This window comes from Symphalangus syndactylus, chromosome 3 (genome assembly GCF_028878055.3).
Source record: "Symphalangus syndactylus isolate Jambi chromosome 3, NHGRI_mSymSyn1-v2.1_pri, whole genome shotgun sequence".
Taxonomy (NCBI): Eukaryota; Metazoa; Chordata; class Mammalia; order Primates; family Hylobatidae; genus Symphalangus; species Symphalangus syndactylus.
In genome coordinates, this window is record NC_072425.2 from 60,953,171 (window position 1) to 60,968,745 (window position 15,575).

General features: G+C 36.9%; 1 protein-coding gene across 3 annotated transcripts in view; it reads left to right on the forward strand.

Annotated features, from left to right (window-relative positions):
• FRMD3 (FERM domain containing 3) overlaps nucleotides 1–15,575 on the forward strand; it is a 300,351-nt gene that overhangs the window by 157,187 nt on the left and 127,589 nt on the right. The gene's annotated exons all lie outside the window — the stretch shown is intronic.

A 15,575-nucleotide genomic window follows, 5' to 3' on the forward strand; every position in this document is an offset into this window, starting at 1 on the left:
AGTCTTACCTTTTGAGCTGGTGTAGCAGCCTAGGTGTGTTCAGTGTAGCATATGCCAGAACCACGTGATGTGTGCCCTTCATATCAAAATGACCCCTGGGGATCTCCACCCCCAGCTCCTGGGGCGGGTCCCAGCCATGGGCTCAGAGGCTCAGTACACACTTGGGTCTCTGCTTCTTACTAGCAAGATAGTGTGTGAAGGGGTCACCTGGGGGTAGCCTGGAAGTGGGGATAGGACCCCTCTGCCTTCTTCAATTTGCTCTCCTCCTCCTCAGTGTCCCTGATCTTCTTCCTGTCTCCTCTTTCCACCCCCACACCTCACTTGTCTCTTAGTTTAGTGTTTACTGACCCAATACCATGAGGAGAGGCTCACAGAGTGTATTTCTGTACATAAGAGGATATTTAAGGAATAGATTAGATTTGCATCTGATACACAGAGAATCTTATTTTGCTCTTGGAGTCCTAGGGACCCAAGTTTATATAAAGGGATGCAATGAAGTATTACAGCTCAGAAGGATTTTGGTTTCCTGTAGTACTCGTAGTAACCTTTGGATGGTCCAGGCATTTACCTGAGTGAGACAAAGGTGGCAGGGCAGTGGCGGGGATGTGGGGCTGACATGACGTCAAGGATGGGCCTGTGTGGTGTTTACTGAGTAACACTGGTTTCCAGACCTGGCCCTGCAAGAAAATCACCTTAGGTGTTTGCATAGTGTGGACCCTATTCCAGACCTCTTAAATCAGAATCCATGGGGTTAGGGCCAGCAACATGCACTTAGCCTATTCCTAATCTAATTTTGATGCAGCCAAGCCAGCTTTGGTCTGGCGACCATGATATAAAGACATTCATAGCCATAACTTTTTATAGCCTGTGAAGATATTACACTTGTATAAGAGGGAAAGAAGCTCAAAGAAGTTGTTACTTGTCCCAGGTTTCACAGTTAGTAAGTGGTGGAGTGAGTGTTTGAGTTTAGGATTATAGATCAAAGTCCCTGTGGGCCAAATAAACTCTGGACTCTATTAGTCCTCTAGTCACCACTGCAAACAGGTTATTTTGTGCAAAATTCAATTCTAGATGATAAATGGCCAACCTGCAGAAGTAATTCTAGCTACTATTTAGTTGAGCATCTATCATGTACCACGAATGTTCCTCATTATAGCCTCGTCTTGCTGAAAAGCCTTTAAGGAAGGGGGAAACTAAGGCCCAGAGAGGGTCAGTGGCTTCCATAAGGCAAGACATTAAGGAACAATTGGTGTCACAAAATCACAATAGTATTGGATTATAACCCATAGAATGAAATAAATACCCATGAGTCCATCCTAATATAAGTAATTAATCAAATAAAAAATAAAGGGAAAACTTGGGTCAGCTCTTCCATACAGAAGAATTTTAATTAATAAATGTAGAAGGAGTGAGGGAAATAGAAAATCATCATACACAATAATAATTATTGCAGGCAAGAGCTAAAATTAGTGTGCAAAAGTTTAAGGAGAAACAGGAAATTTGCTAAGTAACCCCTCCTTCCCAAGGCATTTTTTTGATTACAAAGGGAAAAATAATAACTCTATAGTGGAGAAACATGACAGATAGCACTTTAACCAAGAGACCAAGATTAACATCACCAGTAAAAACACATATTAACATCAGGTACCTCCTGATACCATGCACTGAGAAGTATGCATCATCTCTGTGGCATTCTTCCCAATAATGCATAACCTTAATCAAATATTGAGAAAACATCAGGCAAATTCAATGTGAGGGACATTCTCCAAAATAACTGACCTTTGAAAGTGTGAGGTCATGAAAGACAAGGACAGACTGGATTCACAGTCAGAGATTGGAGAGACACGTCAACTCAAGGCAATGTGGGATCCTGAAACATAGACAAGTATAGTAGTGGGAAAACTGGGTGAACACAGAAAGTCTGTTGTTTGGTTAATGCTGTGGTAGAATAGCATTAACTAAATTGGCTAATATTGGCTTCTCGTTTTGATAGTTGTAGTGTGATTACACAGGATGCTAACATTAGGGGAAGATGAGTGAAGGTTATACTTTACTATTTTTGCAACTTTTTTCATATGTCTAAAATTATTAAAATTTTAAACTAAAGTTATAAAAGAGAAGTCTTTAGGTTGTTTATTGTTCTTTATATTTTGACTCTATTTAATGTAATTTTTAATGCCCAGACTTGGGTAGTAGAGTAAAGGAAAGGATGGGGGCCACCCTCAGAACAAAACTGTCTTATGTAGCCACTAAATTGTTCAGAGGTGTTTCTGAATACTTCTCTCTGCATTATACAGCTGTTACAGCCTTTTGATTTTGAGGATACGATGTGAGTGTAGCTTTCACTTGGGTTGCAGGGTAGTTGCTGCACACAACTGCAAGGACTTTGGACTCAGAAAGATATGAATTAAAAATCCCATCTCTCCTGATTAGTAAGCTGTGTGATCTTGACCAAGCTAAGCAGCCTCTCTGAGTCTCTGTCCTGATGGATAAAGCAAATAACAATACCAACCTGTAGAGTTGATACGAGAGTGAAAGATAAGGTATATCAATGCTTAGCACATGGTACACCTTGAGTACATGGTATGTGTTATTTTCACTCTTGGTTGTTATTATTATTCTTACAATTATTATGCATTGGCTAGGTCCATGTGAGACGTGAGGAAACACAGTCATGGTTAGTACCTCTAAAACCTAGAAATGTTTATAAGAACATCTTTTAAAGGCAGGGGGCACTACTATTAAGATCGTTGGAGAGAGAAGGTGGAAAATGGGCCTTGGATAATTAGAAAAATGGACTCAAAGACATAAACAGAGACATGCTGGTATGAACATTTTAAGCAGATATTAATTGACCAACATTTTTTTTTCACCAGCTCCTGTATTTTTCTTAATGGCAAGTAAAACTGATGAATTATTTGGATAGAAAGCTAATTAAATGAGAAAATCAAGTGAGTTAGAGAAGCTGAAGTGAAAGTTACCTTTGCCTTGGGGGCTGGTGATTTGCCTACAACTCGATTTACAGTAAACCATTGTTGAATATTAAATATTTAGCATGATTGCATTTGGAACACCATATGTTTGGCAAGATGTCTCATGCCCCAGATGCTCTGGAAATGGGAAACACTGAGTCAGGAAATGATGACTATCTTTTGCTATTTTAATGTCCAGGGCCCAGCATTTCCATTATTATTTTTTAATTTGATATAGGGAAGGATAGGTTGAATACTGGCCAGTAAAAAATCCCCTCAGTTTCTACAACATTCGTCTTCTAAGAAACTTGTATAATCATAGTTGCCTAAGATTAGAGAAAAAGTGGGTGGTATTCTCCCCGTTTTACTGATAGAGAAAACTGGGACAATAAGTCTAGAAGTAATTCTAGAAGAAGGTAGTACTTGGCTTAATTTAGATTTTTTTTTTTTACTCCAGTATATTCTTTTTACCACTTCTGCTCATGTATTTGGTTAACTTCCCTTTGGAAAGATGAAGTTTTGAAATAATTAGCTGGATTTCATAGCTCTAGTTTCCATAGCTACGGTTTTAGGTGTCCATTGTCCTGGGTTTTCCCCTTATGTTCTTCTACCCTTTTTATTTCACCAAATCCAGCTAAGGAAATCACCCCTCACCCCATGCCTTACAGCTGAGTGTCCCAGCTCCCAGCCCAGCCAGAGGAAAAATTACATTAGGACTGGGTTGTAGGATGCTGCTTTATGGTCTGGAGGGAGGTTGTACTCAATGCTTTTGGTTTTAACTTTGGAATTGCTAATAATCTGTTTAACCCATTTGCATCAGTGTCATTGACTTTTCTGATTTTGACTCACACCCAAAGATATGGGATTCACTTTGGAAATCCACACTTTTGGGGTACACTCCTCAAGTGCCCAATGATAAGCCATTGTGTCTTAATGTCTACCAGACACTAGAGGATTTAATAGGTTTTCTGATAGGAGGATGAGCTGGAAATCATGGATGCAAGGTCACGTTCAGTCCTGATCCCCCACCGTCACAACCCTAATATAATTACAGCCCCAAGGCTTTTATGTTGGTAGCCAGAAGGAACTAGAGAGCCTATCAGTAAGTTTTATTAATAACAGGAAGAGACCTTGTCTATGTTAGAGCAATTTGCTTTTTCTAGAGACACCTTGGGGAGGACGTGGAATGGAATAAAAGCTGGCCCAGTGATTGGAGGTTTCACTCTGGGGATGGTGCCAGGAAGCCAGACAGCATTATGTCCCACCAGCTGCTCCTGCCATTGAGAGGCTGCTTCCTGCTTCTCGGGATAATTACTTCACAGATGCTCGTCACTAGGAGCAAGAGTGGTACCTAAGATTTAGGGCAGCCCTGCCCTGAAGAAAAGGGTTGTGCTGCTGCCTCAAGTCACTGATCACAAATTTGTCTGCTCAATGAGTCCACTTTTGTTTACGTTTCAAAAGGTATTAAAGATCAAGACTTCTTGGGTGTCTGTGTGTGTGTTGGGGGCAGACAGGTACAAGTAACTTGGCTTTGTGGGAAAGAACTTTGGCACTCAGGTTAAAAGGAAGACAGTACTATCATGACAGCTTGAACATGGAATATATTGTCAGTGATTCAATTGTGGCTCAAGGTATGAACACTGATGCATTTGGGGAAATTGTCAGATTCCTTCAGCAGAAAGCAGTACTTGGTCTTTAACTAAAAGGATGGCTCATAATTGACTCTGTTTACATCTGATATCCTCTCCTGAGGAGGGAAATGGATGCTTGATAAAATGTTGCCATCTAGAAGTCACTTAGCCAACGGAGATGTCCACATTATAGTGGAAGGAGAGGGGCAAACACATGACCTGGTTATCTTACTTGAGCCAGAAGGCAGGGGCTGGTAAAATGCCATTTTATCCTTGTTTGAGTCAGGAAAAATTAGGAAGATATCCAAGGTAAGAAGTTTTTCCTCTGTTGGTGGTGGGACAGCCTGGTAGAAATCAGTTAGGGAAACAGGTTTAAATGTGATGATTGAAGAGTAAAGTACTCACTGGAGGCTTCCAGCAGGCAAGAACAGCAGGGCTGGCTAGAGACCAGCAGATCTGAAAGTTTCAAATTAGTCTTAAAAATATCTTTAAGTCTAACTGGGAAGACTAGAATGTGGCTATGATGTATCACTTGGAGAAATAAAAACAGTATAGGTTAGAAAATGACTATTTTATTTCCTTCAAGGTTCAGTAGTAGTTGTCTGTTACATGTGTGGAGGTTAATGATGAGGATCTAGTAGTTCTCATTATCTATTGCTGTTTAACGAGCCTTCCCAAAAGTCTGTGCCTCAAAACAACATAATTTTATTATATCACAGCATTTTGTGGCTCAGGGATTTGAGCAGGGCTCAGCTGGGAGATTCTTCTGTCCCACATGGTGTTGACTGGATCACTCAGTGGTGTTTAGCTAGCAGCTAGTCCGATCTGGAGGATCCAAGACATCTTCGTCCATGTGCCTGGTGCCTTGATGCAGAGGGCTGGAAGGTAGGGCTCAGGGGTCCCCTCCCTCTGATGTAGTTTCAGGCCCTTTCCAGATGACCTCTCCAGCAGGGTGTTTGTACTTCTTACATGGCCGCTTAGAGCTCCAAGTATAGGTGGAGCCACTTACTAAATAAGTTGTACAGGAAAGAGAACAGGTTTTGGGGGAAAAGTGATAAGTTCTGAATGTTTTGACTTGGGATGCATGAGAGAAGTTGAGGTGGAGATGTTTAATGTATAGATGACAATATAGGTCTGAAGATTAAAGAAGAGGGTGTAAGGAACCCTTACACTCAGATGGGGATTTGGGAGCCAGTGAAGTCTTTTATGACTTCAAAGCCCTGGGAAGAGATTCAAAACCAGCAAAGGAGATGGACAAAGATCAGACAGAGCGAAAGAAGAGAATGTGCAGAGACAAACATTCTGGGAGCAAGGATAGGTATAGACTCAATAAGAGGGAGTGAGCTGCAGTTCCAAGCAGGGAGGCAGGATCAAAGGATGAGTCAGGGTATCTTTTGCTATTTTAGGAAATTGTTCAGGTGCTAAAAGCTTTGGCATCATGAAGACCAGGGCAAATCCTATCTCTGCCACCTGCTGGTTGTACCACTTTGAGCAGGTTCCTTACACCCTCTGTGTCTCAATTTCTTCATCTATTAAATAAGGATACTAATACTACTTATGCAATATAATTTTTTTTAATGAATTAACCATACTATCAATTTATGTAACTGGTCTTCTTACTGTTCCATGCTTTAAAGATGTTTAAAAGACCTAAGTCACATGATTACCTATGTAACAATCCTGCACATTCTGCACATGTACCCTTGAACTTAAAATAAAAGTTGGAAATTTTTAAAAAGGCCCATGAATCTAGACGCTAGCTGATCTTTGAGTTCAGAACAATTTGGTGGCAATGTTATTAAATTTATGTGGCATGACAGCAAATGCTACATGGTGGTAAATTCCACTGTAACAAGCTTGAAAAAAATTCCATAATTTCATTTCATAAATGATTGCATTTTAGTTACTAGCATACTTTAAAATAAATAGTAATACATGGTTTTTTTTTTACATCCTATTGCATTTTCAAACTATGACTTTTTTTTTTGAGTGTATGTTAAAGATTTCTTGGGAGTAGGGACTGGCATGCAAGGGTCAGGATGGTCTTCCAACTGTTTTTGTAAATAAGGTTTTATTGGAACCCAGCTAATTCTGTTTATTTACATATTGTCTGCAGCTGCTTTCATGCTCCAATAGCAGGGTTGAGTAGTTGTGAAAGAGATCCATGTAGATCACAAAGCTTAAAATATTTACTATCTGGTCCTTTACAAAAAATAAAAATTGCCAAAATAGGGAAGAGAATGGAGGTTGCTTAATGGATGAAGGGACACATATGCTTTTTTTTTTAGACTTCCTGGCCCCTCCCCTGATTTGTACAGTGTTTCTTCTTCTGGCTGTTATCTCTCTTTTGCCCATCCCTGAGACCCTAGAATACCAAAGCATCATGGCTAAAGGAGTCAAAAACACTACAGTGAAACAATGAAGATTTTCTTTTTTCTTTCTTTCTTTTCTTTTTTTTTTGCACTCTGACTGGAGTGCAGTGGCACGATCTAGGCTCACTGCAACCTCTGCCTCCCGGGTTCAAGCAATTCTCCTGCCTCAGCCTCCTGAGTAGCTGGGAATACAGGCATGTGCCACCACACCTGGCTAATTTTTTGTATCTTTAGTAGAGACAGGGTTTCACCCTGTTAGCCAGGACAGTCTCGATCTCCTGATCTCAGGTGATCTGCCCACCTTGGCCTCCCAAAGTGCTGGGATTATAGGCATGAACCACTGTGCCCAGTGGATTTTCTTACATAGATTGATTTCCAAATGGAAAAACATTTTTGAGCGTTCGTGATCTACAGGTTTGTTGATGTTGTTGTTGCTGTTGTGTCATAGATCTTCTTGAAACTGGAATGGAAACCGTGATTATTGGCAGCTAAATAACTAGGCCTCGCTATAGCCTTATAATCTGGAACACTGATAAGGCTGCATTCATCAGATGGCATTCTTTTTTCCCCAGAAGAGGACAGAGGGGCTAGGAATGACATACATTGGCTGCATGATAATGCAGAGACTAAGTTACTCTGGGGCTTTTTCTAGGTGGATTCCAGAATCAGGCCATCTTTTTAGGGTCATCATGGGAATTGCTCAAATTTTGGATCTGGTTACTATTGAGGTGAAGAGCAATCTCTTGTCTGGGGAGGTGCATTCATTCTTTTTAAAAGCCTCCTGGGTTATTTAACATATTTCTCTGGGCTACAAATTATTCCGGCTTAGGGTACCAAGGGCTTTGAGAAAGTAAACAGAGAAGTGCGTAATTTATTCTGTAATCATACACTGAATCGATTTCAACAGAAGCCAAACATTTGAAGATAACTAAGTGCTATATTGTTTACTTTTAGATTCAATTTTTTTTGTCTTAGCAGTGGCCAAATTAAAAATCAATCTCCTTAGTCACAAATTACCACCCCATACCCAACTTCTTTTTCCCCAACCAAGCCAAAATGAGAATATATGAAAGATATGCACCATTTGTATGATGAGGTAGAAAAAAATGATCTCTCAGGGCTAAGTGCAGTTGTGCCTCGCAAAATTAAAAAGAAAGAAACATTCACTGGCAATATTCTCATCCTTCAGGTTCATAGACTGTGGACTGTTAGAATAAGGAATCTCAGGAGTTCTGGAATCGGCCTCCCACCATCTCCACCAAGATTACAGATAAGGAAACCAAAACATAGGGTTAGGAATCTCTCTGCTTTTTCACCCCCTTTGTGTAGCTCATCTTCTTTCTCTTGAAACTGCTCTTAACCAAAATAAATCTGTTCTAAGAAAAGTCTTGAAATGTGGTCAGGTAGATTTCAATAATTCTGCAAACTGGGATCTTTCACAGGGGCTTTGCAGGTTTCCAGGGTTTAAGCTTAAGGCAAAGGGAATAAATACCCAGGGAAATGATTTTAAACACCATGGAAGACAGCTTTTAGTGGAGAGTTAGGGAGGCTGTTTTAGGTCTGGTTTGAAGAAGCAGACCTTGAGATAAAAATTTCTGTATAAGTGATTTGTTAGGAAGTGTTTCCAGGAAAAGACTTGTAGGGGAGTAGAGGATTACAGGAGGGAGGCGAAGGAGGCCAAGCAAGTGTGTAATGCTGGGCAAAGTCATGTAGAGGGTATTTTGGGCTCAATCTCATAAGGGAGTTCTGGAATCAGTGTAGGCCATGCCTTAGAGTTGTGCCATCCAAGGGGTGAGGGAGCAGAGGTATTTATACTACCACATCTGATAGTCATTAGTTAAGAGCTACCCTGGTTTGTGGAGGGTGAGGTGGGGTAGGAAGTTTCAATTCTCTACCCTGTGGTGGACTCCAGTAAACTGAGGGCAGCCTTCCTAAAAAGCGTCAGGCTGCTGGGGCTTGACAGTATCTGCTGCAGATGCCTTCCAGGTACCTTCAAATCATACTAAGGGGTGCATCCACTGGTTCATCTTACTCCCCTAGTTCATTTTGTAGAATCAATGATGGGGTCTTAGCTTCCTTATAGTCTTTGGAAATTTTATTCTAAATGAGAGTTGAGGAAAAGAAGATTTCAGTTACAGTAAATTAGCCACAAATTCAGATATTTGGTTACCAGGTTCTCCTTTTTGCCTCTCTTAGGGAAACTCAGTTTCCAGTAAGGAAAAAGACTTAAAAATATCAGAACAGCATATATTCCAAGTAGCAATCAAAAGGAAAATAGCAATGCAATAAATGTTCTAAGCCTTATATCTAATTACCAAGCATGCCGCATCATGGTGGTTATTTTTTCCCTCAAGTGTAATCCATCTGTACCTCCAATAATAGCAGGAGTTATTGGTGTAGTCCAGACTCCACTTCACTGGCCAACTCGTAACTCTAATTGGAAGAATGAGAAAAGAGAGGAAAGAGAGGAAGGAGATGAAGAGAGAGGCAAAGGGCTAACACCTGGTATTACAATTGTATAGATAATTAATCTCCTCATGTTGAACAGAAGGGAGAGTGAGATGAGGAGTCAGGGAGGAAGAGAAGGACAAAGGCTGGGTGTGGTGGCTCACACAGTTAATCACAGCACTTTGGGAGGCTGAGGCAGGTAGATCACTTGAGGTCAGGAGTTTGAGACCAGCCTGGCCTACATGGTGAAACCCCATCTCTACTAAAATATATATATTTATATAAAATTTATATATATTATATAATTTATATATAATATATTATATATAAATTTTATAATATATAATATATACAATATAATATATTATATATAAATTTTATAATATATTATATAATAAATTATATATAATTTGCACTCCAGTCAGAGTGCAAAAAAAAAGAAAAGAAAGAAAAAAGAAAATATATTATATGTATTTTATATTATATAACATATTATATTATATATTATCTATATATAATATAATATAATATAATATATAATATATAATATAATATAATATAATATATAATATATTATATATAATATAATATAATATATTATATATTTATATATAATTTATATGTATAATTTATGTATTATATATAATATATAATTTATATAATATATTATATATAATTTATTATATATAAATTTTATTATATATAATATAATATATTATATATAAATTTTATAATATATTATATATATTATATATAAATTATATATATATAAATTATACATATAAATTATACATATAAATTATATATAGTAATATATAATATATTGTATTATATTATATATAATATAATATATAATATAGATAATATATAATATAATATGTTATATAATATAAAATACATATAATATATTTTCTTTTCTCTTTCTTTCTTTTCTTTTTTTTTTGCACTCTGACTGGAGTGCAGTGGCACGACCTAGGCTCATTGCAACCTCTGCCTCCTGGGTTCAAGCAATTCTCCTGCCTCAGCCTCCTGAGTAGCTGGGAATACAGGCATGTGCCACCACACCCGGCTAATTTTTTGTATCTTTAGTAGAGACAGGGTTTCACCCTGTTAGCCAGGACAGTCTCGATCTCCTGATCTCAGGTGATTATATATATTATATATTAATATATATTATACATATTAATATAATATATAATATATATTATATATAAATATAATATATATAATATATATTAATATAACATATATAATATATTATTATATAATATATTATATATTATATAATATATTATTATATAATATTATATAATATATTATTATATAATATTATATAATATATTATTATATAATATTATATAATATATTATTATATAATATAATTTATATTATTATATAGTGTAATATAATTATATAATTATAATATAATTTATATTATTATATAATATATAATATTATTAAATAATATATAATATATTATATATTTATATATTATATATAATATATTATATATTTATAAATATATAATATTAATATATAATATATATCATATATGATATATAATATATATCATATATGATATATAATATATATCATATATTATATATCATATATATCATATATGATATATAATATATGATATATATTATATATCATATATTATTATATATGATATATGATATATATTATATATCATATTATATATGATATATAATATATAATTATATATATATAATATAATAATATATATTATATATAATTAATATAATATACATTATATATAATAATATATATTATATATAATATATAAATTATATTTATATATAATTTATATACAATATATAATATATAATAATTTATACATAACATATAATATATATAATATATAATCATTTATATATTATATATAATTTATATATATTATATATTTTATATAAATTATGTATATTATATATTTTATATAAATTATATAATATATATAAATCATATATATTATATATAATATATAAATCATATATAGTATATATATCTATAAATTATATATAATATCTATAAATTATATATCTTATATATAATATCTATATAAATTATATATCTCTATATATTTTATACATATATAAATTAGCCAGGCATGGTGGCCTGCACCTGTAGTCCCAGGTACTCTGGAGGCTGAGGCGGGAGAATTGCTTGAACCCGGGAGGCGGAGGCTGCAGTGAGCTGAAGGCTACTGTGAGCTGAGATTGTGCCACTGCACTCCAGCCTGGGCGACAGAGCAAGACTCCGTCTCAAAAGCAACAAAAAAAGAAGGACACAGTTAGACTCATGGAAACTGCCATGGTACCAAGTGAGAAGTCTCTTTCATGGAGCCTAAAGATGGTAACAGCCAGTGCTTATTGAGCCTTCAGGATGCACCAAGCTGTGTTCTAAGGCCTTCTTCACGAATTAACCCATTTAAACTTCTCCATGATGCTTTAAGTGAGGAAACCAGGGAACTTGCTCAAAGTCCACAGCTTGTCAGTGTTAGGGCTGGGATTTGAATCTAGGCCTGCTGGCTCCTAAGTCTGACCACAGTGTCAACCCTGGGTGCTCAGCTGGGTTTGATATCTGCTTATCATGTATGAACTTCTTCAGGCTAATTTACATGAAATCTACTTTTATCCTCTGAGTAGACATTAGCTGTCTTTTTTTTTAAAAATAGATTTTTAATTATTTGTGTAATATACTGTGTTAGGCTGTTCCTGCATTGCTATGAAGAAATACCTGAGACTAGGTAATTTATAAGAAAACAGGTTTAGTTGGCTCCTGGTTCTGAAGGCTGTACAGGAACCACGGCGCCAGCATCTGCTTCTAGGGAGGCATCAGGGAGCTTACAGTCATGGTGGACGGCAAAGGGCAAGCAGACGTCTCACACAGTGGGAGCAGGAGCAGGAGAGAGGAGGAAGGTGCCACACACTTTTACATGACCAGATCTTGCAAGAACTCGCTATCACAAGGTCAGCACCAAGAGGAAGGTGCTAAACCATTAATGAGAAATCTGCTCCCGTGATCCAATCACTCTCCATCAGGCCCCACCTCCAACATTGAGGATTACGGTTCAACATGAGATTTGGTTGGGGACACATATCCAAACTGTATCATGTACCAGTACATGTAAAAAATTAAAGTTAAAACATCACGGAAAATACGGAAGTCATGATTTTCTTTGGTTAACACTCCTAAACGTGTGTTTCCCTCTCCTATTATCCTTCCATTAGTCTCATTTTACTGTGTATCATTTTGGATCTTTACAAGTATATTTAGATGCTTACATATGTATTTTTTGAATATATGGTAATGTTTGTACTTTTTATTTTGAAAGAAAACGTATTAAATATATGGTAAAGTAGTTCAAAGCCTCCCAAACTTTCTCAATTTCTGGCTGTCTCTTAGTATCTTAGTGATTATTTCATGGCCTCCATAGGCCAGGAGAATACCTAACAGTTTTATCTAATAAGAGTTAGATCCAAACAAGTAGTTATGTCCTAAAATCTTAGTAGTTATGTAAAACATTATACGTATAAATTGCAGAAAAAATAGTATTTTCATTTCATTCTTAAACAACAATTGCTTAATAACGGGTGCCTGTTGGGCACCCCAGGACCATATTGGACACACTACCATGCCCATTGCTTGTTGCACACCTATTTCTGTGTGGTACTTGCCTATTATCACAGCAACTGCTAGAAACCAAGCTTTGCAATATATATATATATATATATATATTATCAAATATACATATTTGATACCATATATACATATAACATCAAAAGGAATATAGCACAGCCAGATGTGGTGGCTCATGCCTGTAATCCTAGCACTTTGGGAGACCAAGGTGGGAGGATTGCTTGAGCCCAGGCTTTTGAGACCAGCCTGGGCAACATAGAAAGCCCTGCCAAAAAAAAAAAAAGGAATATAGCACAATCTAATGTTGGAACTGTGTACTCCTTCGAGTTCATAATTCACATGGCGCTGACTGGTGTCTACTATGGCTGTGTTTCTCCGGGGTGATTTAGTGCACGATTTGAGAACTGATTGCAGGTATAATGATAAATTTTTCAGTTCACTTTTTGTATCCCACAATATGCCTTAGAGATCTGTCCATGTTACACATAAAGATCTCCCTCATAGAAAACATTGCTGCAGAATCATCCAGCATATGAACAGATCGCAGCCTATTTACCCATTTTCCTGATGATGGCCATTAATGTTATTTCTAATATTTTGTAATTTTATATAATATTGCAGTGAAGATTCTTGTTGGGTACCTCTTTGTTCATATGGGTAAGTTGGAGAATAAGGAAATTGCTGGGCCATGGACCTGTCAGGTGTTTTTTTTTTTTTTTTTTTTTTTTTAAATGGAATCTTGCTCTTGTGGCCCAGGCTGGAGTGCAATGGCGCCATCTTGGTTCACTGCAACCTTTGCCTCCTGGGTTCAAGCAATTCTCCTGTCTCAGCCTCCCGAGAAGCTGGGATTACAGGCATCTGACACCATGCCTCGCTAATTTTTGTATTTTTAGTAGAGATGGGGTTTCACTATATTGGCCAGGCTGGTCTTGAACTCCTGACCTCAGGCCATCCACCCACTTTGGCCTCCCAAAATGTTGGGATTACAGGCGTGAGCCACTGCGCCCGGTCTTTTTTAACTTTTAAGTTAGGGGTACATGTGCAGGTTTGTTATATAGGTAAACTTGTGTCATAGGGGTTTTTTATACAGTTTATTTCATCACACAGGTATTAAGCCTAGTTCCAATTAGTTATTTTGCCTGATCCTGTCCCTCTTCCCACCCTCCACCCTCTGATAGGCCCCAGTGTGTGCTGTTCCCCTCTATGTGCCCATGTATTCTCATCATTTAGCTCCCATTTATAAGTGACAGCATATGGTATTGGTATTTGGTTTTCTGTTTCTGTGTTAGTGGTTTAATGAATACTAACAAGTTGAACTTTGCCCTCTTTGAAGAAATGATTTCCTGTAATTCCTTGAAACATTATTGCTGGCTTATTTTTCCTAGGACTGTATACCTCATGACTCTCCCTTTGGGGAAGAATAGCTGTCCTGGAAAAGTGTGTACAGATCACCTTGTAGAAGTGGGTAACTGAGATACACCAGGCCTGAAAGGCAAATGCAGGGTGTGGTTAGGCTAAGAGGAAAAGGATGATAGAAACTGATCTGAAACTGCAAGGTGTATTTCTTAGGACAATAAGGAGGCCAGTTTATTTAGAGTAAATAATTTATTTAGGACACAGATGGCAAATACCTTTCAGGCATGCCTTACATGTTCCCTGTCCCCTCCGTGACAGACACCGCCAATCTATAGTGGCATGGCTGACATAGCCAATCCATCATGGCACTCATTCTCTCAGAGCCTGCACCTGGTTTTGGAATCCTCCTCACAGCCCTGGTGTGGGCACACAAAATGAAACTGATTTGTCACCCTTGGAGTCAGAGACAAGTTGGAGAAGCGGGATCAAGTTAGGCAAGAAAGGGCCAAGGAGTTGAAAGAATGCCAAACAAGGAGAATTTGGAAAACATATTTATATTTCAGACTGTATTAGCAAAATAACTGGTGATTCTCCTCTGCAAAACAATTGCAGTAAGCATTGATCTTTTGCTGCTATTTGTTTTCTTACCTTAGTTCTAAATGATCCTATTTATTTATTTCTAGAAAAGTAATTTAACCACCAGGGGCCTCTTTTATTATTCTTCTCCATGAAGCACATATATTGAAAGATGTGGTCTACCAATTAAACTGTACCTATTAAATAATAAGAACTGCATCGGACAACAATCATTTTATTGAGTATTTTCACATTTCATGCACTATGTATATTACATTTGTTAACTTTTTAAATCTTCGCAACAGCCTTAAGAGGTGGGTGTGATTACTGTTCCCATTTTATAGTCGAGGAAACTGAGACACAGAGAGATTAAGCATCTTGTACAAGGTTTATAACTGGTAAGTGGTATAATCAATGAGTCTTCCACTGTTCGGTTATAACTATATAACTTCTAATTAGAAGGCAATAACGAGGGTCCCCAAATGAATTGATATAATTTTAGCCAGAAGCAAAAAGACTTGTTTTTTCAGTTTTTCTGTGCAACCTGGTCAGGGGTA